Here is a 12912-nt window from a genome sequence, read left to right on the forward strand (position 1 = left end):
TCGTCGTTTAGGTACTGCTCCACATCTTTCAATCACGAAACATATACATTTCGTCGTACAAACATTTCAGTTATTTAAAATTTTACTTTGGTGCTCGTTTAAGCTTTGCTATCGGCGTTGTTAAATAGTTATGGACACAGTATTTATTGGAGTTGCTGTTTAATGTCGATTCCCCACCACGCGAACAAGAATGCTATGTCGCCTTGAGCTTCGTTGCCTAGCCGTTACTTCCGAATTCTCTCGTGTACTTGAAGCATCGTTACGAATACATTCTGAGTAAAAGGAAGCTCACTTTTGATCGAAGTATCGCAGCGTTGGGTTTTTTATTTGAATACAACTAACGAAACATTCTAAAGTTCTTGGGGAGCTTTAAAAGCTTTGAAAGAAGCGAACACCCAGTTTCAAGGCGAGGTGCAACGTACCCGAAACAGGTATGAACCACACTGTCTAAACTCTCACTCATTCATTGACCATAATGAATCACACGTAGCTACAAGATTTTAAATGACTGGGATGTATTAGCGTTGCGACAGAGCGTGATGTAATTTTGGAGACATGTAGTTCGTTGCAGGATGCCACGTGAAATAGTTCACCGTTTTCTCTTCCCATGTGATTTCAAAAATTGTGTGCTTCACTTTTAAGAGGCACACCTCTTGACATAGGTTTTGACGATATTCATGTGCTTTCATCACGTATTATCAAATTGATTGCTTCGTTTTACAGTTACAATGGTGCCACCGATCTTTCTGTCTTAATTAAACATACATATTGTCTGTGAACATTGCAGGTTCGTACTGCTGTAATTTTATGCCGTCTGTGAAGAAAGAGACACTTTGGGAACTCGTTCCAGTTGTGTAGAGTCGTACTGAATAGAAATAGCATTGCAGGAAAGGCAGTGGCGGATACATATGGGGGGGGGGGCGTGCGGGGTGCGGCCTCCCATCCACTCCCTCCCCCCCCCTTTCGGGGCGACAGCATTGGCACCCGCGCCGCCCACCCCAGTCAGCCGCACGCTATTCGTTCGTTGCTTTTGTCAGTCGGCTCCACTGAATCGCGTTATCGAGTATCTGTACTTTCCCATGTTGAACGCGCGTTCGCGTCATCGTATTTCATACGTTTTTGTCTGGCACATAGATAAAGTAGCTAACACATACCTATGAGAAAAGACGCGACCATTCTAGTGATCTCCATACGTTATTCTGTCTGGCATTTGTTCGAGAAAAGTTGCGAATATTCTGCTGTTTTCTTGTGACATAGATCCTGCGATATGTAGCGTTATAAATACGGACTATTGGTCTAATACGAAGCTAGTTTACAAAAGTCCTAGTTGCAGCAACTGCTAGTGTGAAGGTTAGTCAAGAGTGAGAGTGATCAGTTGATTGTGTAGTATTAATAATAGTAATTCATAGTAATTCATAGTAATTTCTCAGTAAAAGTATTGTTACGAGACTTTTAGGTTTTTTTTAGATGTTTTCGTTAAATAGTTGAATAAATTGTAATTAGGAATAATTTAATTAAGCAGAGTAGAAAAGATAAAGTGAAAGATGTTCATTGAGTGGACATTGTCGTAATGTAACGTCATTGCGTTGTTCGGTTGTTAAAACAAGTCATTTGTGTTCCGTTCTTCTGTTCGGTCGTGCGCGTATCTGAAAGGAATTAATTCGGGGACTAGAATAAACTTTCACATAATAGTTACGATTCGATGTTCCGACAAAAGGGATTAACATCAGTGTTAATTTGAATTGTGGGCGACAGGATTAGTTTTGACAGATAAGTGAAAACGAACGAAAGTTGTTCGCATATTATCCTTGAACGTGACTTTTTATTTAATTAACGATTGCATGCTCATTAAAAGCTGTTATCCCATGATTAGGATCAATCCCTCTTTCCTCCTAGATAGTGATCATTCATTAACATTTACATCATAAGAAAAAGGATTATTAATAAAAGTGATGTTAAATGACAATTACGTGTTATTCCGTTAGTGCCGAACCGACGTAATATCTGTGAAATGATATTGATATATAATTTGTGTTAAATACTGAACTGAGATAGGAAGTAAATTGATATTAGTGAACATTTGATACTGAGACTATAGAAGCAGAAGCGCTTAAGGTTTCTCTTCTCTAAAATGGCTAAATAGGTACGAACTTTAACTCAATAGTCGACATTATGTATTGCAAAGACATTAGCATTTCATTCTTATTTTGACGACGCGCTTTTAAACTAAGGAACGTTGAGTTTCTGTACGTTAATAAAATTAAATCAAATCTAAAAACATAATTAATAACGGCGAACTCCGCTTTAACAAACTGCATTGCGTGTCGTCATCGGGCAATAGCTGCTCAACCCTGGAGACTTGTTTGGTGAAATTAGAAGTCGGGCATACACTCCTGGAAATGGAAAAAAGAACACATTGACACCGGTGTGTCAGACCCACCATACTTGCTCCGGACACTGCGAGAGGGCTGTACAAGCAATGATCACACGCACGGCACAGCGGACACACCAGGAACCGCGGTGTTGGCCGTCGAATGGCGCTAGCTGCGCAGCATTTGTGCACCGCCGCCGTCAGTGTCAGCCAGTTTGCCGTGGCATCCGGAGCTCCATCGCAGTCTTTAACACTGGTAGCATGCCGCGACAGCGTGGACGTGAACCGTATGTGCAGTTGACGGACTTTGAGCGAGGGCGTATAGTGGGCATGCGGGAGGCCGGGTGGACGTACCGCCGAATTGCTCAACACGTGGGGCGTGAGGTCTCCACAGTACATCGATGTTGTCGCCAGTGGTCGGCGGAAGGTGCACGTGCCCGTCGACCTGGGACCGGACCGCAGCGACGCACGGATGCACGCCAAGACCGTAGGATCCTACGCAGTGCCGTAGGGGACCGCACCGCCACTTCCCAGCAAATTAGGGACACTGTTGCTCCTGGGGTATCGGCGAGGACCATTCGCAACCGTCTCCATGAAGCTGGGCTACGGTCCCGCACACCGTTAGGCCGTCTTCCGCTCACGCCCCAACATCGTGCAGCCCGCCTCCAGTGGTGTCGCGACGTGTCGTCTTCAGCGATGAGAGTCGCTTCTGCCTTGGTGCCAATGATGGTCGTATGCGTGCAGGTGAGCGCCACAGTCAGGACTGCATACGACCGAGGCACACAGGGCCAACACCCGGCATCATGGTGTGGGGAGCGATCTCCTACACTGGCCGTACACCACTGGTGATCGTCGAGGGGACACTGAATAGTGCACGGTACATCCAAACCGTCATCGAACCCATCGTTCTACCATTCCTAGACCGGCAAGGGAACTTGCTGTTCCAACAGGACAATGCACGTCCGCATGTATCCCGTGCCACCCAACGTGCTCTAGAAGGTGTAAGTCAACTACCCTCGCCAGCAAGATCTCCGGATCTGTCCCCCATTGAGCATGTTTGGGACTGGATGAAGCGTCGTCTCACGCGGTCTGCACGTCCAGCACGAACGCTGGTCCAACTGAGGCGCCAGGTGGAAATGGCATGGCAAGCCGTTCCACAGGACTACATCCAGCATCTCTACGACCGTCTCCATGGGAGAATAGCAGCCTGCATTGCTGCGAAAGGTGGATATACACTGTACTAGTGCCGACATTGTGCATGCTCTGTTGCCTGTGTCTATGTGCCTGTGGTTCTGTCAGTGTGATCATGTGATGTATCTGACCCCAGGAATGTGTCAATAAAGTTTCCCCTTCCTGGGACAATGAATTCACGGTGTTCTTATTTCAGTTTCCAGGAGTGTATAAAACAAACTTAAGAATCCATTCAAGCTACAGTGGAGTCGGCACAACACGGCGTGGGCAGTTATAGTATGGAAAACTATTGATGTGTATATCTCCGGTAAATGTGACTTTCGAGAAGATTCCTAAAACCGCATCGTTACTAATAGGCTCTCTGTCAAAGGTATTAGAAAGGAACGGCTTAGCTCTGTTGAACACTCACCCTGACATTTATTGTCCTATTGACGATGTAATTAATCAATTTGCCAGGAAGAATAGGTGCACAGAATTCATCATTTAAGGAAGAGAACCACAATTGTAACTTTTTAATATCATAATATGGCATTGCCTTACATATGTATATAATCAGTTTAAACAAAACTTTCTTAGACTTTGCATGACGTAATAGATTATTTTTTTTATAACGGTAAAGTTAAGGTCGCTCAATATATCTTGAGCACCCCCTCCTTGAGGTTTTTCTGTTTCCGCCACTGAGAGAAAGTGTTTTCTCTTGCTGTCGTTTAGCGTAATTGAATTAATTTGTTGAAGCAAGGTTAGCTGTTAAATGCATAGGGTATTTGTAAGATATCGGGGATTTTGTTCATTTAGATATCGCTGGGTATATTTTAATAGCAAATACGGCTATTGCGTCGTACATGTAATTGCTTAGCTTACATGGCGGTAAAGAGTAGTTTTAGGTTCAGGATCGCACTTACGTTGTTGATGACTATTACACGTGGTAGGAAGAGGTAATCCCCGCGAGAACAAACCGACTAAGCCAAATGGGTCCAGTGTGTATCTTAAGCTCGTCAGACACCGCGGAGAGATTTAGGATTTAAGTCACCTCATCTTGCAAATTTTATACTTCTAACTTATTGCCATACATACATACAAATAAATGAAACTGCGGATCCTGCCCCACAACGCCATATTGAGCGAACGTAATGTAGTCAGCGAATCACGCAGTAATGTGTGGCCAGCTGTAAAATCTGAGCTATACTACTAGTATAGTGGAGTTCAAATGGCTCTGAGCACTAGTATAGTGGAGTACTGGCTTACTTATCACTGCTCAGTCTAACAGGGAAGCTTTCAAATAACGGCTACAAAAACAAAATTTTTCTTCGCTGAATAAATGTAACACATTTTCAGTACACCTTCACCTGCCTGCGAAGAAATACTATTAATTATGTTCATCCATTAGTAATTACTAAGAACGGATTAAAATAATGAACAGTTGACTAGTCACAAATGGATAAGCTTATTGAAATAAAACAATATTTCATCGATCTGGAGGCCGTTTGTAACACTGACACCTACTTTATTACAAAAGCTAAGTGTACAGACGTGCCGTCACAGTCCCAACCTTTCCTTGGGATCAGTTTGTGAAACATTGCTGTAAGATTTACTCATGGAGACGGTCTGCCCATATCTAACATGCGGCCCTTTATCATTGCAGCGATGTTCCGGCGCATAAGAAGGTTTTTCTCCCGGTTCGTAGGAGGGGAGAGAGACGAAGTTCCGCGACTGCAGAGGAACTTAGTTGCTGTTCGAGGTACTTTGGAGGTGAGCCACGTCATTCTGCATTACTGATAACGTTATATACAAAGCAGTAAGGTTTGAGACCTATCTCGTTGTACATAGCATAGCCAATAGCTATTTCAGAGTACCACGATTTACTGTAAATACATTTCTGGTTAAACGTACTATGTGGGAAGACGTTACAAGTAATACGCCTTAGACAGGTACCTCTCAATGAGTGTCAGTTACGAGGGTTATATGTTGGATTCGTTGCAAGAAAGCCAGGACGTTTATGAGACGAGGATTGTTTAAAGTGGTAAAACAGCAAAAATACAACAAAAAAATTAAATCTAAAATTTCTGTAAGACCTTATTCACACGCACACACATACATACACACACAAACACACCAAACACACACACACACCTACATACACACAGAACTACCAAAATCATATTCAAAACATTTCCTACAACTGATGAAAAAGTTGATCGCGATTTATTGGTTCTTTGGAAGTATCCAAGACACCACAACGGGTGAATGTCGCTGGTGTGTAGACGGATTTATTAAACACTGGAGCAAAAGGGGATATGAGGGAAGCTCAGTATAACACAAGAGCCTACAACCTAAAACTTGAACTAATGTCCACTTCCAGTATCAAAGTTTCAAACTTTACCGTGCTCTTTTCAACTTCAGCCAAAATTTAAGCAGGCCTTGTAGCCTCGTGATCAAGAGACAACGTAAACTTGAATTGTGGCGTAAAGGAATTTGTATGCCACAGGCATCACAAATTTAGTGGCCGTCTCCCGAGAGTATGAACCCATTAGTTGGAGCTTTGTCCTTTTTGCAGGGAAGTTAGGGCGACTGCATCGCATCAAAATGATCGTTATGAGATGGGACTTGTCCGGGGTGATTGGCTAGTCACACCTTCTCCCACAGTAGTTTGTCTCTCTGGTCCTCAGGTAAATGACTCGTTGTGTCACAGTGTGTTCCCTACAGGGCTCCTTGGCTGCAAAAATTGTCAGCTCCTCTCTCTAGATCCCATATGCCCTATTTTCCCTCCGCCATATTACTAGCACATTGTATCCGATCTTTTCACATTAGGTAGCATTGTTTGATAGTCTTGCCCTAGTGCCGATAAAATGGTTGCGTGAACTCCACTGAGCGACATTAAATTTATCACTGACACAGGACGTAGAGAGTTTAGACCAACCAAATGTGTTATCATGCTGCTAATTTTTGTGTGTCATTAGTTACGAGTGCGCGAACTATAATGATCATACGAATTAGACTTGAGAATCGAAGGGTCCCTTTTAAGTAGTATATATTTATGCTGACACGTCTTGTAAGAAAGAGATTCACTTAATTTTCGGTAATACGAGAGACTGGTTGATGACGGCATTGGTCAAATGGTTCAAATGGCTCTGAGCACTATGGGACTTAACTTCTCATGTCATGAGTCCCCTAGAACTTAGAACTACTTAAACCTAACTAACCTAAGGACATCACACACATCCATGCCCGAGGCAGGATTTGACCCTGCGACCGTAGCGGTTGCGCGGTTCCAGACTGTAGCGCCTAGAACCGCACGGCCACCTCGGCCGGCTGACGGCATTGTTGATCATCTGTTTGATCTGCCAACTACCAGATGAATATCTGATGACCAAAGAAAATGTAGACTTTGATTTCAGACATACAACCGTGTTTCTGGATTATGGAATTATACTAGTTGTCATTCGTGGAGTCATAAAATAGAGGAACTGCAACTGTTAGTAAACAGTCCCTGTAACTTTGCCTTGAGAAGTAAAAACAAAGAGGAAACGATTAGAGGGATATCAGAGTCGCTGTCCCTCAAGTAGTTCCACTGTGATCTTCTGCCCTTTAAGGTGAACGCTTCCTTCTGACGGTCGTAGTATTACATTACAGTGAGTTACAACAATAAAAACAGAAAAACCGTGAAGAAAATTTACAACACATCCGCCGGGAAAGCTTGAAGAGTCAAAAAATTTTGATAGCTAAATCGAAATACGTTCGGGCGTTCATACACCTAGAACCGATCTTCAGCCCTCAAACGTGGGCAGAAGATTGGTGTAACTTGAATAGTAGTCAGCCAATGCATACTTATTATCGTTTCTTCCAGTCATAAAAATTTATGATAAACGTAAAAATTCGTAATTACAGATCACAGGCTATTACTTGTTTTTTAATATTAATGTTTGCTGAAAAATGTATTTGGCAGTAATATTACTTGGATAGTAAATCAGTCACCGTATTCTTCAAATCGACAGCTGTAGCCTGCAACATTCATGATAATTGTAACATTTCTTAATACTTGTACATGTTAGGAAATAGCAAAAATTCTGAATTACTCCAGTCGTTGGATGTCACAAAAGTAATAAGTTCTTTTCCAACAGGAGCATCAGTTCAAGCTTGACGCGTTCTTCACGGAGTTGTTGCAGAAACGGCTACAAGGGGAGCAAGAGAGCCGTGCTGCTATGGTGAGTTTACATTCGATCAATATAGGAAACAACAGATTTGGTTTCAAAAGGTATTTTTTATTTCGTGAACACATCGCCACTCAGGTCATAACGTGATACTAGATAATGCTCTACTTCCGGATACTTTTCCGAGATGTTCTTCTCATTTTGTGCACAATACTTCCAAGACAACCTCAAAAGTCTCCCTCTGGTGTTGCGAGTTTTGCAGTTAAGTGCATTACTGCCTGAACTCAAACCACTCAGCAAACGTCGCCCGACCCGAAGAAGGTGGCTCTGTTTGTCATTAAAACACTGCGAATAAAACAGAAACTACAACTCGTCATAAACCCGGAAGCACCCTATCAACCAATCGCTTCGAGAAAACTTAGAGGTCACAGAATATTAGTTCTTTTTGGCATTAATGTTTGCTGAGAAATGGACTTGGCAGTGATGTCACTTGAGTAGTAAATTAATCACTGTTTATTTCAAATCGACAACTGTAGCCTGCAAAATTCGTAATAAATGTAACATTTCGTAACAATTGTACGTGTAAGAAACTAACAATGTTCTAAATTACTCCATAAAACTAATAAGTTCTTTTCCAACAGGAGCGTCAGTTCACCCTAGACGAGTTTTTCGTGGAGTTGCTGCAGAAACGTCTGCAGGAAGAGGAATAAAGCCATTATGTTAAAGTAAGTGTACTCTCGATTGTTATTGAGAACAATAGATTTAGGTTTCAATGTGTAGGTCTATTACAAGTGTCATGATCACATCACACACACTTCAGAATGTGACACTAGTTAATGTTATGCTTCCGGTTGTTTCGCGCAGTTGATGTTACTATTTTGTGGACAGTACTTCGACGAGCGTCCCAGCCATCTCCTTCGGGTGCCATGAGTTTTGCGGAGATGTGTATTCTCTGCCTGGACACCAACCAGTCAGCGAACGGCGCACTTACTGAGGAAGTTGACTCAGAAGGTCGTTGAAATATTATGCCTGAGATAGGAACAACAACTGGCTTGAGTCACAGAAGCAAAACATTAACCAGCCGGCCTTTGGTGGCCAAGCGGTTCTAGGCGCTACAGTCAGGAATCGCGCCACCGCTATGGTCGCAGGTTCGAATCCTGCCTCGGGCATGGATGTGTGTGATGTCCTTAGGTTAGTTAGGTTTAAGTAGTTCTAAGTCCTAGGGGACTGATGACCTTAGAAGTTAACTTGTACATGGTAGGACCAGCACATTTCCTAAAATACTCCACATGTTATTTATAGTAATACTGATAAGTTCTTTTCCAACAGGAGCGTCCGTTCACCTCTGGCGCGTGTTTATGGAGTGACTGCAGAAACGGCTGCAGGTCTAAGAAGAAAACCGTGGTGCTATAGGTGAGTGGAAATTCCATCAGTATATGGAGCAACACATTTGTGTTTCAAAGTGTATATTTCGTTTCGTGAACACATCATTACTCAACTGAGGACGTGATACTAGTTAATACTCTGCCTCCGGATGTTACTAAAGCGCTACCAGATTGGGTACGTCGACATCGCTAACAAACTTATGTGCTATACTCTGTGAGACAAATCGGCCATTAAAAGCACTGTGAAATGTCTTATTCTCAGTTTTATTAATCCAATACACCTTACGCGTTTCAAAGTTCTATCGTTATCTATGTAAGAAAAGGGAAAACTATTATCCTTGGTACTACATGATGTTACATTTTCTCTGATTAGGTGAAGGCATAAGTACAAGTATGATTTAAAGCTTAATGTCCAAATGGATACATAGCATGTAGACAACATTTCTTCACAGCAAGTAAGTACAGAATGAATTCACGGATTAAGATGGATACAAAGTGGAATAAATCGCTAATTAAGGCTAAGTAGTGATGTAACGAGACAGTTGTTTGTGAACAAGAAGTGTTTAACCGCATAAATATTTGTCAAAAGTATTTTTAAAATAAGGTGGTACTAAAGTACAGGTGGCGCTTATGAAGCGCTATGTCCGCTACTAACATAATGGGGTGAAATTTATTCTGGGAAAAAATGTCACAAACCAAAATTATTACCCAGTATTGTTTAATTATGTCGTTATTTTTCTTCCGTTTCACACCCACCTCGGTCATCAACTGATAAGTACTTGGAAGATACTACTTAGCGCTTGACGCTGTATGGGTTAAGTTGAAAGCTCTTATTTACAATTAAATGCACTTTTCAGTTCTTTCAAGATATAATTTAATCATATAAACAGTGTTGAATCTATAATAAAAGCAAAGAATTTTGTAGGCAAAGAGCTACAGCCAGTTTTATAAAAAATGCTATTTGAAGCAAATGCCAACTTTAGTCCTGTTGATATATTTCCCCTTTCGCCTCTTCGTTCACTCCCCTCTCCTTCACCCCTTCCCCAGCAATCCCGACTTCTTTTGTCTCACTTAATAATTTAGGATTCAATGCCTATGAATTCAAGATATGTTTCATTATATAATGATTTTAATCTTCAAGAATTCACCTGTCTTCCATGAATTTCCAAAAATGTAATACTGCAATGTAAACCAGTTACGACAGACTGCATAAATATGACTGTGCCGTTATTGTTGTTTGTTAATTTCGCAACAGTTTTATGCTGGGTAAATTGGGTTGTTGCTATTTTATTACTGGTTAACTATAGTATCTCGTTTTCAAAGTTTACGTCTTGGAGATCAATTTAGTTTGAGTCGATCCTTTCCTCTATAGCGCCCATTCATTTGTTCCGTGATATGAAACTTTAATCTTAATAGCATATATAGCGGTACATTAAGCGCCACCTGTTCTTCGATATAATTAATGTATTCCACGACATGCGTTTCAAGAAACCTTCTTGTAAACTGTATTATAAATTTCATGTATTCCTTTCGGATGCAATTATTTAGGTGATGTAATAGTTTAAACACGTATTCTTGTTTACAAACAAATGCCTCATTGTACCGCGACCTTAGCAGTTTATTGCACTTAGTATCAACCTTGATCCTTGAAGCTAGTTTGCACTATTCTCCTGTGAAGGAATGTTGACTAGATACTATACATCTGTTCTTGTACGTTTATAATTAGTTACAGGAATGACATTAAGAATTCGGTGAGCTTTAAACCATAGTTGTTCTTTCTATAGTGTGGCCTACATTTAATTTGTGAGAACGTAACAAATCTTCTATTTCTAGTGATGCTTTGTCTTTCGGTAGCCTTTGGTAGTGACGTATTGTCTTAATGTTTAAGGGTTATTGGAACGGTAAAGTTATGGCCAAGATACGTCAAAGTGTTTACTTGCAATTTATTCCTTAGCATATTCATAGCATCATTTAAGATTTCGAATACATGCAATATGGTCCTGATTTAGGATGAATACAGCCCTCAGTCGGCGGACACTTGAATGGAACGTACTGACAGGAGAGCACTGTCGAAATACATATTCTACTCTTCTTCTATAAAAGTTGTGAATATGTGAGTAGATACATAGTCCTTTTGCAACAATACAGTTATTTCACTGAAATCTTGGTAGAATCTATCCAACCTCAGTAATCAAAGGTTCACCACAGTTACCTACACTTTTACAGCACCGAGTGCGGTTCAGAAAACATTCTGCCGTACATTCTCCTTCCAATAAAACTGTTATCGATGTTTCAGTATAGTTTCACCTTTCTTGTCCCACCTTTTACTTTGTCTCCTGGTTCCGTTCTTTTATGCTGGATCAACGTTTATTTTTCTGACATATAATTGTCAGTGAAGCCCTTCGAACTTTAACTGAACATTTATGCACTGTATTTTAAGATATTCTATGATTCTGTTACGGGTATATATACCATTACTCACTGCTGTCTCGGTTTCATTGTGCATAGAACTTAATTCGGGATAGTGCATAATTTTCTGTGAGGTTTCTACTGTATCAGATTTATTCTTATACTTATTGCAACTGTCTGCCGCCATGATACAATGATATCATAGTCTATTTCAACAGAAGAAACTGTATTCAGGGAGCAGGGTGGAGTCAAAACGTCACTACTCGTAGTTCCCACGTTTAAATTCATATCTACGTGTGTCCTATCAGCCCTCCATATTTATAAACTTGAATTTGTCGTAGATCACGCCGGCCACCTCTGCGCCCACCACGGAGGCTGCGCACTTCACACCCGCAGCTCTTCAGAGACGCCGCGTCAGACGCTGGGTGTGTGGGGACGTCGCCGTCACCTCGGCGCCTGTGGAAGACCGCCAGGCTGCCGGACTGTGCGACTGTGACACTGCGGCCAGTTCCACCTGAAACCGCACCTACCGATTCAATAAAAAGATCGGATTAATGTGATACCATGGTCTCGTTTTTTACTTTAGTTCGAGCAACGTGGCGTTGTGGTAACACACGGAACTCCCATTCTGACTGTCGGTAATTCAAAACCACTGTCGACTACCAAGATAGGCCTATAGGTTTTCGGTGGTTTCTCTAAATACATTAAGGCAAACGTATGAATGGTTCCTTCAGAATATCATCTTACGATTTCCTTCTCCACTGTGAGCTCCGTCTGTTATTACAGCTCCGTTGATGGACGCTAGGTCCAAATATTTCGACTTCTTCTTTTTATTTGATTAAGAAACTGATTTGCACCATATTAAAAAAACAGGAAACTATTGTGCTAATGGTACACGAAAACAATAATTCACGCCACAATCTTTTCAAAATATGATATTTTGACCGCAGAATCACTGACACTAACGATAACACTTAAAAGAGTAGAGTGGCTGAGAAATCCCTGCATCTAAGGATAGCAAACTAGTTTGTATAATCCTCAGTGAGCCACATGTATCGTGAACCTAAGGTTTGCAGAAACTAAACGGCAATCAACATTTGATGCCCTCTGCATATAATGTTCACCGCGCTCGGTTAGTCTTTACTCGTTGGTTACTACCTTTACTCGTATGTAGGAAACAATATGGGTGTGAAATAGTAGGTATGCTGATACAAACAGCAACTGGTTATTATAAAAGCTTGACGAGTGTCTTTGCGCGTAGGAAAGATGAATTAAAGCATTCTTAGTGTATTGATAATGATAGTCCATTTCATATAACTCCATTGTCCGAATAGCGATTGATTAGAAACCCAACACAACTCCAAAGAAGAAAACAAAATAGTCATTGTGAAGCATACGTATCTGGATC

The 12912-nt window shown here is 41.4% G+C and overlaps 1 long non-coding RNA gene across 1 annotated transcript in view; it reads left to right on the forward strand.

Annotated features, from left to right (window-relative positions):
* Positions 1-5283: 5283 nt before the first annotated feature.
* Positions 5284-12912, forward strand: part of LOC126170711 (uncharacterized) — a 67031-nt gene continuing 59402 nt past the window's right edge. Inside the window, exons 1-2 of the long non-coding RNA XR_007535460.1 lie at positions 5284-5311; positions 7681-7764. This is a non-coding gene — a long non-coding RNA (uncharacterized LOC126170711). The remainder of the gene's footprint in view (positions 5312-7680; positions 7765-12912) is intronic.

The sequence above is a fragment of the Schistocerca cancellata genome, chromosome 1 (genome assembly GCF_023864275.1).
Source record: "Schistocerca cancellata isolate TAMUIC-IGC-003103 chromosome 1, iqSchCanc2.1, whole genome shotgun sequence".
NCBI lineage: Eukaryota > Metazoa > Arthropoda > Insecta > Orthoptera > Acrididae > Schistocerca > Schistocerca cancellata.